Below are 25,331 nucleotides of genomic sequence, written 5' to 3'. Positions count from 1 at the left end.
ATTTTATGCTGTTTGGCAGTGGTGTGCAGTGTGTCATCATTATGGCTGTAATTTGGTCATGGAAAGCTTAGCAAAAATCCAGTTATCATGGTGGAGGCATTACAAGGGGTTATCTCATTGTCATCAAAAATGTCTTGTGCAGAGTTGTTATTGTGGAGAAATAAGTCATTGAATGTGTTAAAAATCAGATGTGTGTTTGGCTTATATATGCTCTTCGGGGGATATTCTGTGTGGATAGGACTGTGTCAGCAATCTAAGGTAAACCCTTTTACCAATTTGAGTATAACAATAATTGCTGTTGTGTGGAGTGACATAGTGTTTTACAAAATAATGCTTGTTTTTTATCTGAGAAATAAATTTTGTTCAAGTTTTTCTTTGTGGAACTATTTTCAAGGTGATCTGAAGGTAACAGTAGTTGCTTGGTGTAAGAACATTCAAACCTCAATAACAATATTTATTGTAAATTTAATTAAATCCCTTGAAGATTTGAGCTTGGCAAAGCTACAGTTTTGGTTGTCACTTCCAATGCAATAGTATTTCTTCTGTGAGGTATCTCCAAGAGATGCTGTACTTTTAGATCCATGTATGCAGACCATGTGTGACAGTCACAGAACTCTTAGAGATAATTTATACAACTTTTCCGGATGTAGTTGCATATTCTAGTTTAATATCACCAGGACCAGATTTGATGTAGAAGACCTAGGGAAGTTATATGTATCACTTCAGGGATGATGAAATGGTCTAATTTACTCTCCTTATGGAACTCTGTCAGGAATGCTTCCATGCCAACATGAGATGTTTCTCATTTTATCCTTGCATGATTTAGGTAACTCAGGTCCTGCTTTAATAATACCTTAAAAAAAAAAAAATAAAAAATTACTTACGAAAGTTTGTAACAGTGTAGACTTATGTATTTCCATACCATTTACATGTGCATGAAGAAATTGATGTTCTTAGGAAATGCTTACATACAAATGTTCATTTTACAAAAAATCTTGTCCATCTGCATACTGCTGTCTCATTGGTTTTAGCTGTCCTTATATCCTGTGGTACTAGGAGTACAAGTTAATTTTGTAAATTTTTAGGAGAAATCTCTTTTACAAATTACAAACTTTCTGCTAATAAAAAGGCAAATTCAAGAAAACACACAGGACAACAACAAATAATTAGGGAAAAGATTTTTGGAAAAATCTAGTGCATTTCACCTTTGTCCTTCTTATCCTTTTTGTGGAGTTCTTTCCCCTGTTTCTGTCCTCCTCCTGTGTGACAGGTGAGGTCGGATGCAAGATAGTCAATAAAGTTTCTCATGTATATTTCAAAGAACAGCAGTCAATTAACCTTGAGAGAGTTGGACATTCTCTTGTCTATAACAATAGGCCAATATACTAAATGCAATCAGGCTGTGGGTTTGTAGGGGGAGACAATAAGTCACATTCAAATAAGTCATACCGAAGTCCCCTTCCCTCTTTTAAAAATTCCTTTAAAAATGCAGTATCTGTATGCTCCAATTTGATACTCTGGGATAAATTCTGCTACAGTGTATTATTATTATTAGTTCAATAGAATCATAGTAAACTCATCTTTTATGTGCATGAAGACAGACAGGGTCACTGATCTGAGAGCATCTAAACTAAACTTGGTCAAAGATACAACAAGAGAAATTGTCAGAGGAATGAGGAAGCAGGTAGGATAATCATTGAAAACAGCTCATTAATGCTTCAAGTGGTATGGCCAAATTTTGGGTTCTCAGGCTTTTTGCCAGAGTAGGTCAAATAGCTTTGTAATTCTAAATCTGCTAAAACCTGTGATACCTCTAATAGCTTTGGGAGAAGTGTCAATACTCCTTAATTTTCCCTCTGCAATTTGTCCATAATGAGCTCCAGAAACAGCTATATTGTATAAGAAAGAGGAGTCAGGATAAGAATCTCAGTTTTTGATTTTTTTCCTCCAAGATTGTTGCATTCCAAGAGATACCCAGCAACAACACCAAAAATGTCTGCTTCTCCTGCAGTGTTTTGATAACTAGAAAAGCCAAAGAGTAAAAAATGATGTGATGGGAGAGACTGAGGTAGAACCCAGTTGACTTCGACTTCGACTAATCAATTTGCAATGGTATCAATTCAAATACCTGAAACTGAGCTTGCTGAAGTGAATTAGGGTCTTCCACCTAATTAGATGTTACTAGGATTTGGACAGTAATAAAAGGTTTTGGAAATGTTTTTTATTGGATTGGAGGCCACATAATATTAGAATGGCATTTTCAGAACTCTGCTTTGGGGTTTGTACTTTGTAGTCAGGGCATTTCAGAAGCCCCTCAGGAAATCTTTTTAAAACTATGTGTATATTCCATACTTAGAATTGTATCTGTTTTTTTTTTTTTTTTTTTTTTTTTTTTTTTTTTTGTTATAGCTGTAGCAATCACATTAATATATATTATAAAGTAACTAATTATGTTTTTAAAGGAAAAAGTTCATACTGCTAATTAGTATCACCTATTTTTTCCATTAAATTAAAGATATGTTGGAAAATTGGGGTAGGTTATGTTGTATTTTAGGAAATATTCTCTTCAGGTGAGAAGATTTGTATGTATGTGAAAGGCATTTTATATGCAGAAAGGATCACACAAAAGTAGCAGAATGGAAATTACTTTTTCATATCTGTTAGAAAGAAGCCCCTGTAGACATTGATATCCTTGCAAGGACTCATCTTCACCTTCTATAAGGACTGCACTCATCTAGTTATTTTAAATTGGTTGCAGAACACAATTATACATAAAGAAACACAGCAAAGAGCTCTATCAAATGCACTAGAGCAGTAAATACTGTTTTCAATTAAACATTAATCTAAAGGATATTATTTCACTGTCCAAGACCTTTCCAGATTTTTTTTTTAAACAAACATGTTTTAATTACGGGATTTCATTTACTGGCTGTGAAAGTTTGTCCTTTTAATGAAGAAGGTAGTTTAAAATTGCTCACCATAGTTACTTGTACAAGGCCTCATCCTGAATTTCATTAAGCACACAAAAAGCTGTCTGAAGTGTTCTTTTTCAACAAAAACATTATCAGGCTTAAAGTTGGTATGCTACTAAAAAAACGTGTGGGTCAAAGTCTCATACTGTGCAAATCAGTACATCTCTGTTGATTTAAATGAAGTTATGTTAATTTACTTCAAATGGGACCCTGAACAGCTTTTAATATCTAGATATGTAGTATAAGAATTTAAAATCATATGAACATGTATTCTTTTACTGTTTGATTTCTTGTATCTTGTTTGAACCAAATAGGCTTCTGTTATTCTTGCAACTGTTTGCCTCATAGTGTATCTGCAGTACTAATTATACTGTATTTTTTGGAGTTGATTAAACAGTTATCCAATAATGAGATCCAACTGTAAACTATTGCAGGGAAAAAAACACACAAACAGGTAATTAGAACTCTGTTCTCACCTCAGTTCAACAACACAAGCAAACCCCTTATCTACGGGTCACTTTGGGATAGCACCAAACAGACTGTTACTTGTATGTGCAGCTTACATGATGTTGACACTGAGCTGAGTAGATTGCCATACAAACTAGCAGTTGATTTTTAATTTTCAAAATGCACAAGCACAGAGATACAGGATGGAAACAAACAACAAAACATGCATTAGGAAGTTGTTTTGTAGTTTCTTGATGGTCCAAAGCATTTTAAATTCTTGCGATTGGCATTTATATGGCAGGTAATCCATATACACACTGACTTTGTCAATAGTAAAGGGTAATCAATAATCACTCAATTCAATCATAATAGATAGCCCTGTGGGTCGCTGCGGAAGTAGAAGGTAGTACAGATTCCCCAAAAGAAGCTTTTTGTTCCCTATTCTTACATCAGCCAGACGATTTCTTATTCATACAAAGCAGAGATCTTTTTTTTTTTCCTTGGATTGTTCAGGAATGAGGGCTGTTCAAACGAGCCATTGTAGCAAGGATAAATTACTAGTCTGGGATCACTGGAAGAATCTCACCTATTCACAGACTCGCACGTCAACATTCTTAGTCCAAGAACCAACTCTCCAGACCCAACTAATTGCACTAGCCTGGTTTGTTCTAGGTTTGGGCATAGAGAGAAGGTAAGGTGGGAATGACATTAGTTTACCAGCAAACCATTACTCATACATATCAATAAAATGGCTTGCTTCATTTCTAAAATGGGGATATGTTTGTCCTGGAAGCAGGTCCTCTTCTTGTTTAAGTTCAAGAAATACGTTCAAGAAACCTTGTTCTAAGTATTGCTGGGTTTTCCAAACACCTCTGGAGTATGTGTCTTAATTCCTTTAGAGATTTGTATGCCTAAACCCATTTGAAGCCCTCTGAAAATCTCCTATTTTAGGACACAGCATCAGTGGTTAAACAGTTCAAGGCCACTTTATCCATTTGGAAGAAATAACCTCTAGATTTATTTGATCTCTTCCTGAGAAGAAGTTCCCAGTGTTTTTGAAAGTATACCTGCTTGTTTAGGGGGCAGAAAGGTGTTTTATTTACCAGTGTGTTTTATTTACTACAGCATGTAACTGTTGTAAAGTAGCTATGTCTAAACCTATACTTGATGGTTTGAGTTCCGGTAGCACCTTTACCATAATCCACTAATGTTCAGCCACTTTGGTTTTGTAACGATTTCTGTCTCGGCTTGTTTCATCATCCAGGATTATGACCTCAGGAACACTGCAGCTCCACATAAAAGATTACTAGGGTAAAATTAAAACATGTAAGAAACTTGTTAAATTTTGTCAGGGTTTATAATTTAAAACTGCTATGTTATTAGATATTGGAACAGCACAAAAGGTAACTCGTGCAAAGGTTTTAACCTCTGGCCCCTTCTATACCAATTAAAGCATAATGTATAATGAAATTTTAATCTCATATAATTAAACACAGTATTAATTTGGTAAAACTAGAAAGCCTTTTTAACCTGTATTAATCTTCTTTTTTGAACAAAATAAGTGTGTTTCTTGCAAGTTGCATTGTTTCTTTTTAATTAAAGGAATGAATCAAATTTCTTTGTTTATGCAAGTTCATGAAATATTTTTCACTACCTATTTTTTCTTAGGTTAAATATCAAAAGCAAGTTGTTTGGTTTTAATTTTTTTTCCTTTATAAAAAAAAAACATTGTTGAACATCATCGTTTCCTCAGTGTAGGATAATATACTTCACAGATTTAATTAATCAAGAAGATATTTATACTGTAAAATGTCTAATACTATCATTAAATCCTTTCCTCCTTTGCCACACTATCTCTACTCATAAGGTATCAAGGTCTTCATGTCTTAGTGAGACTTATTAATCTTTGTAAACAAAATTCTTGTATCTCATACGTGTATATATGCAACACATGCATACATATTTCTTGTAAACATTCTAATTTTACAAGACTTAGTGGCAAGATTTCTGATGACCGATACCAGGATATGCACTTACAGGACAGAAACAGTATTGTAACATGAGGTTGCTGGTAAAATGTCTGAGAAGCGTATAAGGAAATGTCTGTAGTGTAATAATTGCTTTCTTTAAAAGTAAAAAAAAAAAAAAAAAGTGCAGCTGGAAAAAAATCCAGGGATCCTGATAAAATTGCACATGGTATCTAATATTTAAATGTGCTAAAAGTGCAAGCATAAGCAGTTTGAGTATAATGGATAATTTGGACTCATTACCAATGACATCTTAGTGTATCATCTTGTGGCCTTGGAAGCATAAGCTTTAGAGCAAACAAAGCAGAGTTCTATGTTGCACAGGTACCTGCACTTGAGTGACAGTGCTGAGTCAGTAGGACAGGAGGTGGGTAGAAGAACTGTAGAGTACCTCAAGGCACCTCCAGCAAACTACTGTCCTAGGTTTTTTTTGCTGGTACCTCCCCGAGATTGTGATATTACAGAAAACGGTGACATTAGCTTAGCCATAAGATACGTAGTTCCAGATGTTTCTCCAAGACTAGGCCAAACTTCATCTGGTGGTAGCTTATATAGTCCAACACCATTATACTTTTTGTGTAACTGGCCCCTAGAACCTTTTAAAATATTACATACCTTCAGGTAATCTGAATAGTATGAAAAGGCTGTCTATTACGTGCTCAAGGCTGTTCCTACAGATATTACCCAAGTTTCAGAAGAGGCATCATGTTTGATGAGAAGCATGACACTAGTAATGTTCCTGCCTTTCCATTTAAAACAAAACATCAGAAATTTGAACTACAGAATCACAGAATTTCTAGGTTGGAAGAGACCTCCAGATCATTTTTCAAAGGTCTTTGGCAGCACTCTTTAATTTTTCTGGTCAGTTCTAAACTTGCTAGTATACAAAAGTAACTGGAGAATTATCACCTGTGCGATGACAGTTGAATGATTCCAATGGATACATTTTGCGTTGGTCCCCATGTATAAAGTGAATAGCACTCTTCATTCATCCGACAACCTATGGACCTAACCATACTACCCCAGGGGTCAGTAAAATAATGATTAGGCACAGAAGACTATGTATTTTATTCAGCCCCTGTAAGCAGCACAAAGCTCCTAACTCTCCTGTCAGCATGTTGCCTCATATGGCCTCGCCCCACTTAGAATCTGTTGTTTCCATTAAGAGGTTCTTAGATGGCAGAATAACTGCATGTAATTAAGAAACAAAAAGTAGGATTTACAAAATAAGTCTTGTTAGTGAGACTCTCAAACCTGGCATAAGCTTATTTAAAGTGAGCAGTGGTAGTAGAAAACATGGAAGCTAAAAGAATAGAAAACAAAACAGGACAATGGAAGGAAGAGGGAATTCAATAATATTAAAATAAAAAGACTCTGCACTGGGCAAGTTTTCCCCAGATTGCCTGCCTTTAATATTAAATTACTGTTTTCTGGCAGGATCATCTGCAAAACTCTGATTTTGTTTCTTCTGTTCATAGTCTGATAATTGAGGCTGAATTCCCTTGTCTTTAATATGCCATATATTCTCCACCTGGCAAAGGACTCAGACAGATACAGATAAATACCCTGTAGACATACAGACAGAGAAACTGCTGTAATTGCTTTCATAATGACTCTCAGACATCAAAGGAAGGCAAATAATGGTATTTAACACTGTTTCCATTCTTTAGCTGAAATGTAATTTTATAGAGTTATTGTCAGGCAGTACAGTGAATGTACAAGTGCAACTGTCATAGTCTACTCATATTAATTAGTTGCCCACAAGAGGTCCAGGATAGTAATGGCAAAGTTCTCCTCATTTCAGATGGTCTGATATTCAGACAGAACCGTAAGTACAATAGCTTGATTAACATGGTTGCTTAGATCAGGTTTTCCCTAGGAGTATGTCAATTGGCATTTTGAAGAATCAATTAATTAGCACTCCAAATAATCCATTCTTGGGTTAATGAAAGTATTTTGTACAGCTGCAAAAACTTACATGAAATAAAATCCAAGCCTTTCCAAAGTGCTAAGGTGGAAGACTTGTAATTTGGAGAATGCTGTGTACTCCATGGACAATTTCATAATAAAAAGTTACTATAAGAAATTCAGTTGAACAGAGCTTATCCAACAGTTGAACTTGTTTTGATTTGTTTATCTTCCAGAGGAGAAGGGTATTCCAGGGCATATAACAGTGGAATAGAAATTAGAACTTTACTATGCAATAATATGATTAAAATACAAGGTTAATTAGGGTAACAAAATATCAACATTTTGCCTAGTACTACTTACCACTTACGGAAGTTAGATCTCTTGGAGATAATTCAGTTGATTTAGACTCTGCAAACCTTTACTTATATAAATAGTTAGTCTAAGCCCATGTGATTACTTTCACTGAGGTCACTAAATTTTTGTTGGTAGCCCAGAAGGCTTTCAAAATTAATGGAAGTGTTTACCTGAGGAAAGTTCTTCATGGAAGGGGATTTTCAGAAATAGGCATTTGCTTTCAAGTCCCCTGGCACAGAGAAACTTAGGATTTGAATCCTGTACAGATAGAAATTGCAAATTGGATGGAAGATTTTTTTTTGAAATGAAATTGCAAAAACAAAGCATACTGTAAAAATAAAGCATTTTTAGAAATACATTTGATTTTCATTGCGGCATGTTATGCAGTGTTTTAAATTTTACATGCTGTCTGTCACATGCTTCTTCTCTTTTTGAAGTTAATTTATCGCTTTAAATCTTTTTGTTCTTATTAGTGATGTGCCAAGGTAGAGTGCTAACATGAAAATGCAAACTAATTTTCTATCAGGCTGACTGTATGAAAATCCAGACTTAAACCACCCCAGGCATCGTGCTTTCTGAAAATCAAGGTATATTGCCACACCAAAAAGCTGGCTAATCTTAATAAGCCACTAAATATCATTCCATAAAGTATTGAAGCATAAATACTAGAACATGCCTACACTATTTATGCTAATTCTAGAAATGGTCTTATTTTCCTTGTTGTCCCTAGTTCTTGCTCTCTTGCCTTTTTAGGCAATTTTTTGACTTTTTTGCCTTTCCCATCTTCCTGTCTTGCCTTCAGTCTAGTGGGAGACAGCAGAATACTTCTTTCTCATACAGAAAAGCCTTTCAGAAAGAAACTTTCTGTTTCTACAGAAAGAAACCTTTCATCTGTTCAAGAGCAAAAATACTGAGAGAATTAAGTTATTCCTGTACTTGAGGACAAGGTTGTTAGTATCAGCTTTGGTTCTTTTGTTTTTCAAGGCTATATACTGTTTTTTTCTCCTACTAGCAGAATAAGGAATGACTCTACCGAAAGGTCTGGAGCTATGCTGATGTGAAACTGGGCACAGATTCACATCAGAGTAATTATCTGCTTGCATTTGGGAACTCCAGTTACGGTTTCAGCTAAGCATGGTCAGACTCTTGTGTTCTGTAAATGACTGGGTCTGCCAGTTTTGCTTCTTAAAAGGGAATTTAATTTAAACTCTTGAATAAGATTTCGAAGTAAATAAAATACCCCAACAACATGTCATCGCATGACTTCAATAGTTATGAATAAAAACTTCAAATCTCAAAGCCAAGAGTTTTTCCAGGTTGTTTAGAGTTACATGTATTTCTCTAAATCCATGGAATCAGTGTTACTGATGGTTCAGTCATAATATGGTTACTTCATTAGTTTGGAAGGTGTTGGTACAGAATATGGTGCATAGGTGATTGTGGCGTGAACGCTGTGGTACAGCCTGCAATCAGAAGAGTTGGGTGTTTGATAGCTCTTGTAGCTTCCAGAATTAGGTGAATCTCATTAGAAGTTAATGATTACTGCAAGGCAGGAAAAAAACACGTAAAGATGAAATTTCAGTGGACCTCATTCCCCCTTTGCCAATGGAGGATCTAGCTGTCTTCTGGTTTTAAAAGATTTGTAGCTCAAATAGCTGCTGCAAACATAGGCTGGAATTTACTATTTGCTAAACAGTGTTTTATGGTGAGTTGTTCTGTTAAGCTAGCTCATTTAAGCACATTCAGTGAGAATGTCATTTGGTATCATTGAGCTATTTCAAAAAACTGAAATACCACTAGATAAAGCTCTATCTATATTCTAAACAAAACTTACAAGGTTGCAGTGATCTGCAATAAAAAAGGAGGGTGGCATTGTGGTAAAGACAATAAAATGGGCTTCAGTGGAGCTGGATTCATTTCTGACCTGCAAGAGTTCTGCATGTGTCACCATGACTCAGCTTACCATTTTGAAAATAAAAATAATGCTTTTTGAAGCCTTCATTTAAATGTTATTTTCTACAAGGACAATTTCTCATGAAAGCATACATGTGAATCTGGTGATTTAGATGTGTGTATAAAAAAAAACAACAGGATTTTTGGAATTTCAGTTGTACTGAGCGAAAGATCACTGGTATTCCATAGATCTTTTTAGCTGTATGCTAAACAAAACTAAAGATAATGTAATTTCATTTACACATTCACCCTTCTTTCCATGGGGGGAATGTGAGGCTAAACAGTGTTGTACAAGTAATTCAAAATGGACTTGTTTTAGTGGTTTTAATACTAAGTAAAGTTTAAATAGACCCATGTTGGAAATGCAGCTTATTTTCCAGCTTTCCAAAAAAGCTGTTATGTTAGTAATGTTCTAAATCTTCGTTGTACTGGAGCCAGTGCTTCAGAAACTGGTTAAGGTCTATTTATCCCACATTTGTTGGTCCCTTTTGTTTTAAATGCCTTTAAAGAAGCAAATGTAAAGTTAGTTGTCAGAGCTTATTATGGACTAAAGCCAGAAGTGAGATCTTCCTTATTTTGCTAATCAGCTTCCTCCATATCTGCATGCTCATTTTCTGATATCTGATGAGGCGACAAGGTCATTGGACGTACAAGTACTTATTTAAAAACCGACATGAGAGTGAGATAGAGGTTAGTTGGGTCTATCAGAGCTGTCAATCAATTAATGAAAATTATTGAGCAAGGACACCGTGGGGGAAGCGAACAGAAGGAATGAAAATGACCATGGAGATGCAACATAGGGAAAATGACAGAACTGACTAAATGTGCTCACGTGAGTACTAAAACCAGACATGCTCACATAGCAAATTAAAGACAGCGCCGGGAGAGAATATATGCCATTATATGGACCGAAAGACTGACAGATTACTTCAGCCTTTTGTCCAAAAGCACACCAAATGCTGCATTTGCTAAGTGAAGAATAAAGTTGAGCAGTCCCCAATGCATTCTGAATGGCTTTTGTTAAGGTTCCACAGACTTGCTGCAAATTTGTAGCATGTGAAAATGGAATGTCTAGGGCTAGGCTAGAGTTTGCTGCTAAGGTCTGGAATTTGAAATTAGTCAAGGGGGTATAGAATAGATTCCTACCTGTAAATAAACTGCAGATATAAATAGCAAAATAGGGCAGCACTGACAGAGCCTCACAAAAGCTCACTTAAAAGCTGCACTATCACTACAGTACATGGTGTACTGGCACAAGACAAGAGTATACTGTTTATCAGTACAAAAAAGAAATAATTTATAACTTGATCCTTGGGGGGAAAATGGAGAAATAAAAAATAGACAAAAAAAAGAAACAAGAGAGGAGAAAAATTGCCAATATGTTTGTGTGAATGAAAGATAGTGAGGGGAAAAATGAAAAGAGAGCGAAGTCAGAAGCAGGGAGATACTGACACCAAATCTCTGCAAAGCGTTCAAAATTCTCCAGCTGCCACGCTTTTAATTTGCTACCATTCTAATTAAAATGCAAATTAAATTTATAATTAGCATCAGCGCTTTCTAAAGAAACCTCCTTGTGTGCAGCACAAACATATGGGACGATGGTATAGTGTAAAGTTTGTAAAAACAGAAGGAGAGGCACAAATGGAAGGACAGAAATGTTGCAACCAAATAAGTTTCTGAGTAGGAGGGGGTAGGGGAGAAATGAGGAGACAGGGCAGATTTTAAGGGATGGAACTGGGTAAGTGTCCCGGTGTAACAAAGAGATTGCTGAATATGAAAGATCTGTCGGGGAGTTACTTTTTGTTGAATCAGGTGTCAGAGGTCATGCTGCATGTCATTGGTGTTGTATAGAGCATGCCAAAAAGGCATAAAGGGTCACAGCTTCTAATCAAAAAGTCCATGACCAAAAATGAACCGCTGCTTGCTTCCAGATAATTAATTTAAAAATTGATGGGAAACAAAGTACTAAAATCACATCATGATTTGAGCGCATATACCATTTTAAAGCTTGCCACTTCCCATGTGAGACTTGAAACAGAACAGTCAGAGTCAATGACATGGAACTTGCAAAATCTTTGTGCCTTAATTTATCTGTGTAAGTCTGGTGAAACTACATTGTATGTGAAGCTTTTATTCAAATTAATAAATTTGACTTTATAGCTGATTGTGGCTTAAAAGCTAGAAGAAATTAGAAAATACTTAACACTTAGGTGTTGAAATGAATTGCTCTCATTAAACATATGTCAGCATCTACATAACTGAATTTTAGTGGGAACACCAGTTGTGTTCGTATATATTCACAATTGTCCCTTTAAGATTTGCATGTAAAACTTGCACCACAAATGCCCTTGCAATGTCCAATCGAAGAGAGGAAATACTGTCATGTGATATACCAGACATCACCACTGAGGCAGTATCCCAAATTAAAACGTTAATTAGAACAAACCATGGCATGCATGCTCTATTTTTTATGACTACTATTATTATTCCATTTGCAGAAAGCTTGTGGCTATTTCATGATGCAGCAAAAGCAGCTGCATTAATCTGATAAATGATTTTTTTGCAAATTTTTCCTTCATCTCTACTGAGAATGCAGTTGGGTGCTAGAGCTGTTCTGTTTCTACATTCATTGTATATTAAGCAGCTAATGTGGTATTAAAGGTTTGATAAAACTACTAAGGACAAAATTGGCTTCATTATAATAGTGTTTGGTTGTAGGGGTGTCTTTGAGTTCTCGGGAAGGGAGGGGGATGAAACAAGTCTGATTTCAAAAGCAGCATTTATTTATTTGTCGGCTAAGGATCCTTGCAAAAGCTTGAGTGCTTTTAATATTCTGGGAACTCTGCTTTATCTGTTAGCCAGGCTCTTCATCATATATTTTAAAATTTGAATGTAACAGGGATGAATATTTCATAGCTGTGTGTTAAGCTGTTTCTAAACTGATGTAAAGCAGAATTGTAGGAATATTTTTATAAGTCATAAAGTCAATTAAAAATGATAAGCCTATAATATTGTCATTGTGATAGTACAAAAAATCATTTTGCATATGCTGTCTTGGGCATGCAGACAAATTGTGGCAAAACAAGTTTTGCTGTTGAAACTCACTAGAATGTTTTTAGTTTAGTTTTGAGGAGGAGAGAGTGAGGTGCTATGTTCCGATGTCCAGGCTAGTGCCTGTTGGCAGAGAGAAGTCTGTCAGTGTTAGTGAACTCAGTTGCACTAGCTGTGGCTTAGACTCTTTATCTTTTAATAAAGATCAAAAAACCACACCATTATCCCCTCCAATTTTAATTAATATTTTAAAGTGTATCTAACAGTAATTGAACGTGTAATGTCTGTTAAAAGTATGCCTTTGTTCTGCAAGGTAATGTATATCCTGCAAGCAAACATGCAGCAGCTCCGTTCTCTATTCACAATTGGCTCAATTTTCAGAATTTCTAATCACTTGCAACTCCCTCCGACTCTGTTGAAAATCTTATTGATTAGCTCTGAAAATCTGGCTGTGGATCCCACTGTCCATATGGATGATACCATTAAATCCTCTTCCATATCAACGTATGTCTATCAAAACAGCTAAGGAATTGTGATCAACTGAAATAAGGGAGAAGGTACCATATAAAATAGTGATTAGAAAGAATTCATCATAGTGGTATGAAGCTTCTGGGAGAAAAAGTTATTTTGGACTTTGTGGATTACGAAGACTGTATGGAAACTAAAACATGTTCTAAATACTGATTGTCCCACACCTGTTTTTCAGAAATAGACAACTCTGTGCCACTCTGTGGAACTTGTGTTGCACTTGTGTTCTATGAGTGTATCACCATTACTACTAGTCTGCACAGTCTAGAGACTTGCTTTCTTTATGCTGCTCCTGCATGTAGCCCCAGTGACTGCAGAATTACTTGTAAAGACAGGGTGAAGTCAGGTGTTCGAAAAATATTGCAGAATTAGCTAAACAAAACTTGCCTGAGCGTGGGACCTGATGCCAGGGTAGAGAGCACGTCCTCTAGCCTACAGTTAAGCAATTATTTGAGAGACTTAGCAGCAAAATTTCCTTTTGCTCTGTGATCAGTACAGATGGGTAAAAATTTGCATAGAGAAGCTCTCCCTACCTTAGAGGTGAATTGTGGATTTTATTTATTTATTTATTTATTTTTTACTGTGGATCCAAGTTAAGATAACTGATATATCCAAGAAATAATACTTTAGCAGCTCTGCAAAATTGTAAGTTAACAAGATTCTGCACTTTGGAATGAACTTTGGCCTGCATTGTACAACTTTGCAAACATCTTGAAAATAACTCATTCATTTTAGAGAAACTGACAACATGCAGTTATTTGAGGCTTTGTCTAACAGCAAAACACCAGCACCATGATTTAGGAAGTATTGTCTTCTTCACAGAATTTAAGTTCCGGGTATTTGAGAAGGAAGGCAATGAGCCTAAGTCAAGTCTTCTGTTCAACAGACAAAGGGTGGAAACCAAAAAGGCATAAAAGGATTGCTTTGTGTAATTTTTAATTGTTGTCCTTTTCTTATTCAGTAAATGAAGTCACCTTTGTCGTGGTTTCATGAACCGCTGGGTAATCAAAATTATTATGCTGCCACCTGTTGTCCGTTAATTATTCTGAGAAGATACTCATAAATCATAACACTGGACAATAAATCAAACTGTCAGGGCCTGGGTCAAAGGTTATGCATGAAAAGTTATAGGTCACCAACAGGGTGTGAAAGATCAGGGTTGGGGAGCATCACTCATTGTCAAGTAACGTTGGGAGAAGTGCCACTGGAACAAAAGAAAAACTAAAGTACAGAAGAATTCAGGCCCAAAGATAGGCTCCAAGCTCAGGCACAAAAGGAATCAAATTGACATGTCATTACACTGCAGATCTGACAACCAGCAAGATTGTCTAGCAATGCCCTGACTCAAATACTTTTGTCTCGACTGATCCTTGTTGCAAGTCAAGGCTTCTTTTGAAATGTTTCATGTATCTGGGCCAGATTCTGCTCCTGCAGAAGTCAATGAGTGTCTTGCCCTCTGTGTATTTCGAATTGAAAGGAGTGTTAACTTTTTTGCACTCACTGAAGAGCTTGAGACATTCTGTACTTGCGAGGGCTAAAATTCCTGAGGCTCTTCTCAAGTCTGAGTGATTGGGTAACCAGGGTTTATCTTATTTGGGAAGAATTAGTTATCTGGCAGAAAAGTAGTGTTACAGAAGAGTTCTCGTTCCAACCTGCGGTCAGGTCTCCGTACCTATCTGGGAAGGCATAAGCAGATCTACCTTTCCTTAAGCCAAGAGAGCAGGCTTCATGCTGCTTCAGACCATCACATTCTTGGCAGGAGAAGCAATGCCAGGGTCACCTCTCCTGCTGGATCTGTCCTTATGTCAGGAGAACAGCCTTCTGAGGAAAGATAAAGGAATGCATACCATCTGATGTAGTTTTCCTGAGCTAATTCTTTTCCTCCTGTTCTTCCAGCCCTGTGTATGGGGGATGCTGTCCCATTCCCCGTGATACTGGCAGTATAGATGCATTTCAGATGGAAGCAGCAGAGACTAAACAGTGAGTGAGTGCAGTGGGTTTGCTCTGCAGCTTCTCTTGTCACCTGTCTCATCAGGTGTTTTCAAGATGTAGATCCATCAGCCTCGCCCTGTGCTTAACCCAGGCAGTAAGGGAAAGTGCATTTCCTCTCTCAGAGCTGAGGTGCAATAGCATTCTTGCAGTTCAGTTCTGTGCTTTCCTAGTTACACGCATGGAAATCAGGTCTTCCTGGAGGGAAATTATCATTGGATGTCTTTGACTTGGATTCTGGAGTAATGGGTGAGTTGAGTCCTTTTTTATATTAAAAATGAGAGGTTTCAGCAAAAGTGCTTTGCATGCTGGCATGCTCTGAAGACATGTCCAATGGTGTGTGTTTGCTCTTAAAAACTCGAGATTCAGTTCATATCCTTCAACTTATTTATTCAATTCACATGTATTTAAAATAATTACTTGAAAGCAAATGTTCATTGATAGGAAATCACTGATTTGACTGTGACTTAATCTCTTTCTGAGCTCAAAACCGGATGAATCTTTTTCTTGTCATTTTGGAGAGGTCACTGAAGAATTGAGAAGGGTCTTGCCTAAATAGAGAAAAACTTGCTTGTAAATTAGAAGCAACTGAGGTTTTGATTAGATCTGTTCATTTCCCTTTGGTACTAGTTCCTGAACATTTACATAAGTGGAGTTCAAAGAAATGGCCATAAGCAGTGTTTTTTTGAAGACTTTTAGAAGGTTGCAGAATTCACTGATGATGAATAAATTTACAGTGTAAAACTTTAGAACTATTAACATCATTTGGGGCTTTGCCTTTGTTTCACTCTGAATTTTTATTTGTGGGAAAGTAAATTAATGTTTTTAAACTTTATAAAGAGCAACATTTTTTTTTTCCCCTTCTGAAACACAGAAAAAGATTGAGAAATCATGAAGTCCACTGGAAATGTGGCTGTATCTTTATTGGATGCACTGGTGGTGGATAGCATTAAAAACTCTGAAATTGTATTATATCTGCTATGTCTTCGGAGAAACAAAGACTTATGGCTTAACAGTAAATATCACAGCTCTGCTACTAACATTTTATTGCTCACTACCTGCCATGGATGCTTTGAGAAAAAAACTAATGTATTATATCAACTAGCAAATTTATTTGAAGATCTGTAATTAGAGTGAATTCTTAAAACCTGTGATAAGCTTGCAGATGTTCCCCAAAAAGGAAAAACTTTACAATGCTCACCATGTTTGTTATAAGTTTTATTTATTAGTTGAATATCTTGAAAAAACAAGAAATGTGTCTATGGGGACAACCCAACATGTGTCAACTGTGAGCCTGGGGTGGCACATTGGTTGCCAAATTCTTAAAGCTTTCTTACTGTTCTTCACTATCATAGTTGATCTAGTAATCTTGTGTGAATAAAATGAGGGCCTGCCTGCAGAGGTTTTGTTTTTGCAAGCCTTGTTGTTGTAACACCATGAAGAATAACTGCTAAGTAATCTTTCTATCTTCTAATGAGTGGAAACAACACTGAAATGTTAGGTGATTCTTCTTATTTTATCACTTTGGCAGGATCCTGAATATCATTTGATGAAATTTAATATGCATGTTAGATGTTCATGTAGTGCAGGAAAACAGCCAGTGAATAACTTAGCATTTGTAGGAACTCAAGCTCTCTGCTGCTAGGCAGAAATCTGCAGACTGACTTCCAGCCAGCTTTATAGGAGGAGAGAGCATAATCTCCTTCTGTGGAGGAGCTGGAAGAGGCCAGACCAGACTCCAAACTGTGAGCAATGCTCACAGATGCGCCGTACCTCAGGGTTCAGTTGAAAGCATCCCAGTGGTGCATCTTGGCCTGTGAACCTTTCCATACTTGGATTTCCCAGGGTGCACGGGACCACAAAACAAACCTTAAAATTATCATTCCGTATCTTTTGGTTTTGAGCAATTATCATATGAATGTGTGAACTCTGCGCACAGAATGAGAATGATGAGTGAAGGGCCTTGGTCATCAAAATAGCTGTCAACTTTCTGGTCCAAAAATGAGATTTCACTTCTTGCATTTAGTTTTCTTGTATTCATATAGGTTATTGTTATTATTATTATTATTTTAACTTGCATTGGTATTAATGAACAGTGTAGACACCTACTGTATTTTAATTTCACATAAAAGCAATTTTGGGCAATTCAATGAAGGTCAATGAATAGTATCCAATACTTTGATATGAAGCATTTAAGGACGTGAGTAACTCAACCCCAGAACTTTTTGCAGAATCTGGCTCTAAGTGCTCAAGTAGTGTTCCTGTGGCACTTTGTCAGAAAAAGGCAACTGTACTTTGAAATAGTTGTATCATTTTTTTTGGTGATAGTTGTGATCAAAAGGGTTTGAAATTAAAACTTTGCAAAAGTTGTTAGTAAAATGACATTTAATTTTGATAGAGAGGCAATGAGGCAGAACATTTTGCATGTTTGCAAAATAAGTTTCATTTTGATGCGTTTGGCATTACTGATTATATTAATTAACTTAACAGTAAGTGTGAAGATTATTTATGATGCATTAAAAATGATTGGATCTTAATTGCTTCCCTGTAAGAATTTCTGGTTGTAGACAACTCCACTGTTAGACTTCTCAGTGACTATTTTTAACTGATGTCCTCTAAAAGCAAAGTAACTGAAATAAAACTAACCCATACTACTGAAATTGGTAACTGGATTGGTATCATTAGCTGAAACTTCTTAAGCACGATGTGGTTTGTTCTGCTAAGTTTGTTACTTCATCAAGACCCTATTTTTAAGGATCATGTTTGATACCCAGAATTGAGTAGGGAAGAGCTTGCAGTCAAACTCAAGAACTGGGTTCCTTCCCAGAGATTAGTTACTTCATGTGAGTGCCCCACTCTGTAACTAGTTATGATATCAGTTGTTGGAAATTTGATTCTGCACCCAAATGTTAATGACCTCAATTTCTTTAATAGTATGTTTATCTCTTATACAGTAAACTGCATGTAAGATGCAGCTTTTTTGATGTTCTGTTGTACCATCTGTTACATCAAGGTGAAAGTATTCCTTTTTAATGCATTGAAAAAGGACTGAAATGAGTTAATTTAGTTTTCAGCTATCTTGATCAAAACTTAGTTCCACACCTAGCATGAAGCAGATGCTACTGTAGACCTAAAGTGAGAAAGATCCATATCCTAAGCAATGGCTTGACAAACAGGGGTGTTTCAGATCATAATTATTATAACCACAAAAAGCAGGTTTGTTGATACCTTTTTATCCTTAATATATTTTAAATTGTTTAGTTGATAGCATACTTGGTATGAGAGCATGTGTAATATCTGTTTGATAAGTGTCTTCTCACACCCTGAGGTCTTTTATAGGCAATTTGCATTCCACAATGAGAGAAATCAGCTGGAGAGGGTTTATTGTTTTGTATAATAGAAAGGAGTGTGAAAATATTCCAGCCTTGCAGATGGTGTTGCTCGTTAGCCCTGAACATACACATGTAGAAATATTGTTTCACTTTAAAAAATGGGGCCTCCTTCACACAATATATTTATGGAGGGCAATTCATAGTTTGGTTGTAGTGTAATCATTAGTTCTTCTTGAAAAGGAAGATTAATGGGATAAAGTCCTGCTTTGAGCTTCAGTATGCTGGCTGGCTTAGAGATGACATGAAGGAAACGCTTCCTGTCTTTGCTGTTGTCTGAATACAGAGCCCTAGTTGTCTACATTAAAATTTGCTTTTCTACAGAAAGATGAATCTCCACCTTTTCACATATCAAAACAGATTTTATATGCTGTTAAAACTATGAACAAATAGACAAAGGTTGGCTGATGCAAGTGCTGGTCTAAAATCTGACAAGTTTCAAGTATCAAAAACTGAAGATGCCATATGAGTGTGGTGTTAGTGAGTCAAAGACCCTATGAAGTCGTTCTAGTATATTCAAGGTATGTGAGGTGGAAGGGTTCTCTATGACTTTCATGGCCTTTGGATTAGGTCCTAAAAATTGTACTTTGCTTAAGTCAGAGACTGAATTGAAACTTTAAATACTCCACCTGCAGCAGCCAGTAAGAACACAGAAATAGATAAGCTTTATTGGTGGGAGGACACAGTGCTAAGGTGATTTTAAACACAGAAGAGTGTTCAAAATGATATAAAAATTAAAATTTTGTTCTCATGCCTGAACTGTAGAAGGAAGAAAATAGTTAAGAACCTCCTAACTGTTAATGCTGCAGTGGATGATGAAGGTATTTCACCTGGAAGTTCTAGTTGATTCCAAATACTTTGGTACCGCAGGAGACTGCAGACAAAGGTGACCCTTACTTTCTGGTGCTCTCTGTTTTGTATGACACTATAAATTTTTTAAGACCATTTCCTTTCTGGTACTATACTAATGCCTGTAACTTTTTTTTTGTCCAAGATAGTCATTATTTCCAGAAGTTGTACATTGCAAAACAATTGGTTGCATAAAATGACAGAAATGAAGGATGTTTGATTAAATTACTCCTAATTAAGCAATTGTTTTTGTATTGTTATAATAATTGACAATATTCAGTACCTAACCTGGGTTCACAATGCTGTCACTTGCAAATCTGGTCCCAAGTCTGCACTCAGAAAGGGGTGTGGGGAATCTCACTGGGACTGAAGATGGCCATAATCTCTTCACACTTACTGTATCTCTGACCCTTTCTCCTTCTTCAGTGAAAAGGCACGTTTGCAGATATGGGTGCATGTGTCTATAAATTCCATACTGAGTAATTGGAGGTGGACAGATACGGTAGGAATAAGCATAATAAAAGAACTGAGAGAAAGAATCTTCCTTTCTTCATAGCCCTGTAGGTCTTCAGTGTGCTCTGTTGAATATCACCTACTTGTCAAAACCTGCCATAACACAAGGAATTAAAAGCAATCGGTCTTGCAATACATGCAAATTGGAATGAAATACAGATTTCTAGACTAGGTAAATAAAGGGAAAATTCCTCCAAATGGTGGTGTCCTTATTCAATTTAGACATTGAAAAAATATTACAGAATTACAGCTATTCTATATCAATTGCATTATACCACTGCATGAAATATAGGCTTATTTTGAAAACAGTATCAAGAAGTAACATAAATGACTCCGATACTTCACAGAATTGTGCGTATAGTTATCTAATTTGCTTTTTATAAAACTACATTTCATGGGTAGTGCTCTGAATTGTTTATGTCAATTAAGTATAGTTCATTAAGAGACTTGAGTGTAGAGGGTATCAAGCACTTGCACTGTAAAAAAATAAAAAAATAAAAAATGCAGCTCATGTGAGAGTTTTTTGGCCTTTGATTATACCTGTCAAACGATATGCTTTCTCTTTTTTTTTGTGCTTTGCGTGATGCTGAAAGCTTTATGCAAGGCAGTTCCAACCCTTTCTAATGTCCAGCTTTTAATATTTTGGAATCGCTTTCTGTAGAGGCAGCGTCCTTTCCCCAGCTTGTAGTACTGTGCTCCATCATGTAGTACTGTGTGTATGGTGTGGTGATTTTTCCTATCTGGCTTACTTCACTGGTGGAAGCAGGAGATAGAGCTAGATAGGCTTATAGCTGTTCCGGTTGCATATTCCTATGGAAAAGTCGCTCTGCTTAATAACCTCCAATGGCCAGTGGTTCATCAAGGTATTGATTTTAAAGCTTTATTGATTGTTTATAAAACACTGCACAGCCACTTTCCAAGCTATTTAAGTGATTTGTTTGTCCCATATATTTTACAGTGACGAGACTATTGAAAATCCCTGTGCAGATTCACTCAGACCATTACACATTATTAGTTTTCTCTTGCAGAATTTCCCCTCCTCCAGGGATTCTCAATGTGAAGCACCTTGCTATTGTGAGGTCTTGTACCGGGTGTTTGTTTTATATATGCTCATAACAGGGTAATTATATTGCTACCTGAAACACTTTGGCATGCATGCAAGGAGAGGGGTCTATGTAATGGTGATTGATAGTTTGAGTTTAAAATAGTTATGGTGCATTAAAATTATAGTAACGTTTATTATTTCTACATGGCTACAGGCATTGAGATTACAGTCCAGGCTTCCAGAGCTATCATAAGTCTTGAGATTGAAGCAGGCAAAGTGGGTGATCTCCTTGTGTTTCTGTTTGCACCTGTTTTTACCAGGTGGACTGCCCACTTTAGCAGCCAGTTTATTCTCTGCTTTTAATAGCAACCAGCTAATTACAAACAAAAATCAAAGAAGAAAGACTCAAAAGTTCATTCTAAAAATATATGTATAGGGATTTTAAAGCTTCCTAGATTTCATTGTTCAAAACCTTTAGGGAACCTTGAAGGCTTATGTCAGGATTGCCTCCCACCCTGCAAAGCTGGCATAAAAAGCAGGACAGACTTAGTTTTACGCAGTTGGTTTTGGAATTTTGTTTTAGGGTTGTTTTTAGCTTTCTGATACATTTGGGTCACACTTCTTTGTTTTATAATTTTGAATGAAAGCCAATATACTGCTGTGTCCAGATGATCAAAAGTTTAAGAATTTGTGCTGCTGGGTGCATGCATGCTTACATCCCAGAACTGCAGACCTTGCTATGTATCCTTGCTATGTATAATGAATTAAGCTAATGAACCCAGCTGATTGACTGTGTCAAAAATGACATCAGATATTGAGGCAAATGAAAGATGCTCTTTTGCAGTAAATATGTAAATTCTCATCCAAAAGTAATCCTCTTCTGTCACTGTTATGTTTAGAGTTCATGCTATAATATTGATCATAATAGGGTCCCAAAGGAATGGGTTAAAAAAGATTATTTTTATTTTGTACTGTGCTCTTTCAAGTTCCTGTTACGATCTAAACCAATGCTGCCCCTAAAATTCTGGGGGATAAATATTGTCCGGTGAAAACAGAATAATTTGTTTGCAAACTTTCAGTGACTAATGTGATATATATTGTACTCTATAATACTTACACATTCCACAGTCCTGGCTATCTGCAGGTTAGACCTAAGGGATACACTTCAGAAAAGTTACATAAACAACTCTGAACCCTCAGCTGAGAAAATGTATACTTTGAACATGTTGAAACTATCCATATTAAGTCAGTTTAGCACTTTGATTAAAGAGTTTAATCAATCACCATCCTAAGCTGTTTATTAATCACTTTATCAAGCAGTTGATGCATTGCTGGTTTTAATAGAATCCATTTATTTTGATTTCTACCTACTTCATCTTTCCAAAGGGCTTTCTGAATCAGCTGTGATAAAAAAGCAAAAAAAAAAAAAAAAAAAAAAAAAAGGCAAAGAAAAAAAAAAGCTTGGTTGCATCTAAACACTGGAAAGTAAGAGCCCAGACCTCCCTTGCACATACTTCATTATCAACATTCTACACTGACTTAACCAATTTATTAAGGGTAAAAGGAAAAAGAAAAAGAAAAAAACACAAAAAAACCCTGCTTGGAGTGAGTCTTCTGGTGAACCACACGGTTTAGCTCAGATAAACAGAGGCCATTCGTTTGCTTTCACACCTGACAACCTCATGATATACGATCCTAATAAGATTAATCTCCTACCTCCCCCCCATACCAACACTTTTGTTTTGTTTAGTGGCCTGACTTCATGATCTTCTCTCATTCCCCTCATTGGGCACTTTTAATGCCTTTGGTTTCGGTTGGTGGTTAGAAGTAAAACAAACAAACAATCAATCCCCGACCCCACTTACAAGGACTTTCTCATTCCAAGGGAACAAGTTTAATATAAAGAGATACAGAGTGAGCACAGGAATATTTGTTACAAAGTGGAATGTGCATGGAACAAATTCCTCTTTTATGCAATTTGCCTTGAAAAGCGTTAAGCATGTGGATAATCCGTGTCATCAAATACATACTTGGTAAATTGTGCAAAGGGGAAACAAATAAACCCTGAACAAACAAAAGCACCAAATAAGAAATCTGCAATTTGGCTCACAGCTGACTTCTATTTTACTGCCTTTCATGAGGTTTCACTTAACTCTTTTGTTTTATATGTTCTCCGAACTTTAGAAATCTAGGGGGAAGTAATTGAACAGATTTGTCCAACTTGCTTTCGGTACAATGCATTAACGTGTGGCTTTGAAATATGACAGATATTAGCACCTACACAAACTTTCTATTTTGAGCATGTTCTAGTTTTATCAGCAATATGCTTCATGCTGTATTACCAAAAACAAAGGTGTTTTTTTCTTTTTGAAGTTTGTCCAATAAAAGTGATGGAGGTCTTTAGAAATACAAAGTCTTTGGCAGGAATGTGAAAGTACACATCTAGTTTAAAATTCCACTGTGTTATTTATCTCCCATACTCAATAAGATGATACAGCAGGACAATCCTGAAGTCCAAAATCTTATAATGAATTTTATCATTTTGAATTCCAATGAAGATTGCCAGGCATTGATTATTTTTAATGTAGGCTTAATTATATCAAATGAAGGGTATGTATTCATTCTGTGTTGAGACCAAGTCTCCCTTTTCTAATTAATCTGATAATATGTATTTCATGTATTTACACAGTAGGCTGTTACTGTTCTAGTTGTACATTACAGGATCTTATAGAACCTCTTGTAAAAGCAGATCTGCTTTTACAAAGGGTCTACTGCAGAAAAGCTAGTCCTGGTCCCACTGAAGTTGATGGGAGCATTGCAATCCCCAGACAGCAATGGTTGGGTAACTGTCACTGTTCTGCAGAGAAACAGGCACTGATGAGATTCTTCAATAAATCTGTGTTTCATAAGAATATCTAATTTTACAGGCTGCCATTAACTCTAAGGTAACAGTGATACGCTGGAAGTGACCTGCAAAGATGTCAAAACAGTGACTTGTGGCAGCATTAAATGTCTGTGCTGGTGCGTGCACCAGGTTAGAGCTTAGTTCTCACACAGGATCCAGCTGGCTATCAAGCGAGACAGAACGGTCACCGAGCTGCCTTGCAGTAGTTCCAGAAATATTAATTACGGCTGTAAACAGCGCTGCAAAATTAGGGATATTGTGGCCTCCCTGGGCATTGGATCGGCAGCCCAGCTGTGAAAACCACTTCCAGTCAGCTATCAATTGAGATGGAATGGCCATACAGCTGAATTGCAGTGATTCCAAAAATGTTAATTAAGAATGGGCCGCTGCTGCGAAGCGGCAGCTTTGTAGCCCTTTTGAAGCTGTATGGCAGTTATAAGCACTGCGGCATTGCACTGGTGAAACTAGTAGGCATCTTCCTTGCATCACCCACAAAAATCAACTGCTAATGAGCTGAAATCAGAAGATCTTCAGGGCCTAAATTGGTAATTCAGATGTTAATCCCAGTGCCATCAGTTCCTTTTTTTTCCATGGCAGTACTGTGCAACTTCTTCTTTGAAAAAATGGGGCATTGCTTAAGGATCCAGTTGAAGCATCGGGACTTTATCCTGGTTTTACTTTCCCTTTTGAATCCCCAGTTCTTCAGTCCACTGAACACCTCCTGGCAGTAACTGTGTTCTGTTAGAGCACCATGGTGCTGGCATTGGTGTCCAGAAGAGTGTCTCACTGTTGTCAGAACCTTTTCATTAAGAGAAAATATTTCAGCAGTACTATCTGCCTGGGCTGCTATTCAGTTCTTGAGCAAATAAGAGCTTTTTATTAAATTTTGAAATAGAGGCCATTTAATAGACTTGAACATGTTTTTTGTTATTTATAATGGTTAGCATAGGAAATGTATTTGTAAACAAATATGTTTAAATATACTCTTACAAATCTTTGGATAATTTATTAATGAATTTGTTGAAGTACAGATGAGACTTTCATGTGTGAAATATGACCAGCCAAGCACTGCCACTCTCTGAAAATACTTCAAGTCATGAATTTAGCCTGATCCATTTGAGGATGTGTTAAATCCTATTTATGGAGAGACAGTGTTATCTAAAAAAAAATCTGAAGTAAAAGTTTCAGTTCTGCTTTGCTTTCTTCCTATTCTCTGCCTTGAGTCATGTCACATCTCCTTGCCTTTCTCTCTGTATGCCATTTCTATCCAGACATAGTTATTTCATAGCACGGAATTTCTCTTTATATATCCGTTAATTTATTGACATGATACTGTTGAAATTGTGGCTAAGGTGAGATTGTATTTTATATGCTGAATGCTTACATTGTGCTTTGTAT

The 25,331-nt window shown here is 36.4% G+C and overlaps 1 long non-coding RNA gene across 2 annotated transcripts in view; it reads left to right on the top strand.

The window, feature by feature from the left end:
* Positions 1-25,331, top strand: part of LOC137863277 (uncharacterized) — a 398,617-nt gene that overhangs the window by 133,700 nt on the left and 239,586 nt on the right. The window lies entirely within an intron of this gene.

Source organism: Anas acuta, chromosome 12 (assembly GCF_963932015.1).
Source record: "Anas acuta chromosome 12, bAnaAcu1.1, whole genome shotgun sequence".
Taxonomy (NCBI): Eukaryota; Metazoa; Chordata; class Aves; order Anseriformes; family Anatidae; genus Anas; species Anas acuta.
Note: the sequence above shows the minus strand (reverse complement) of the source record. Positions and strands in the feature narration are given on the sequence as shown.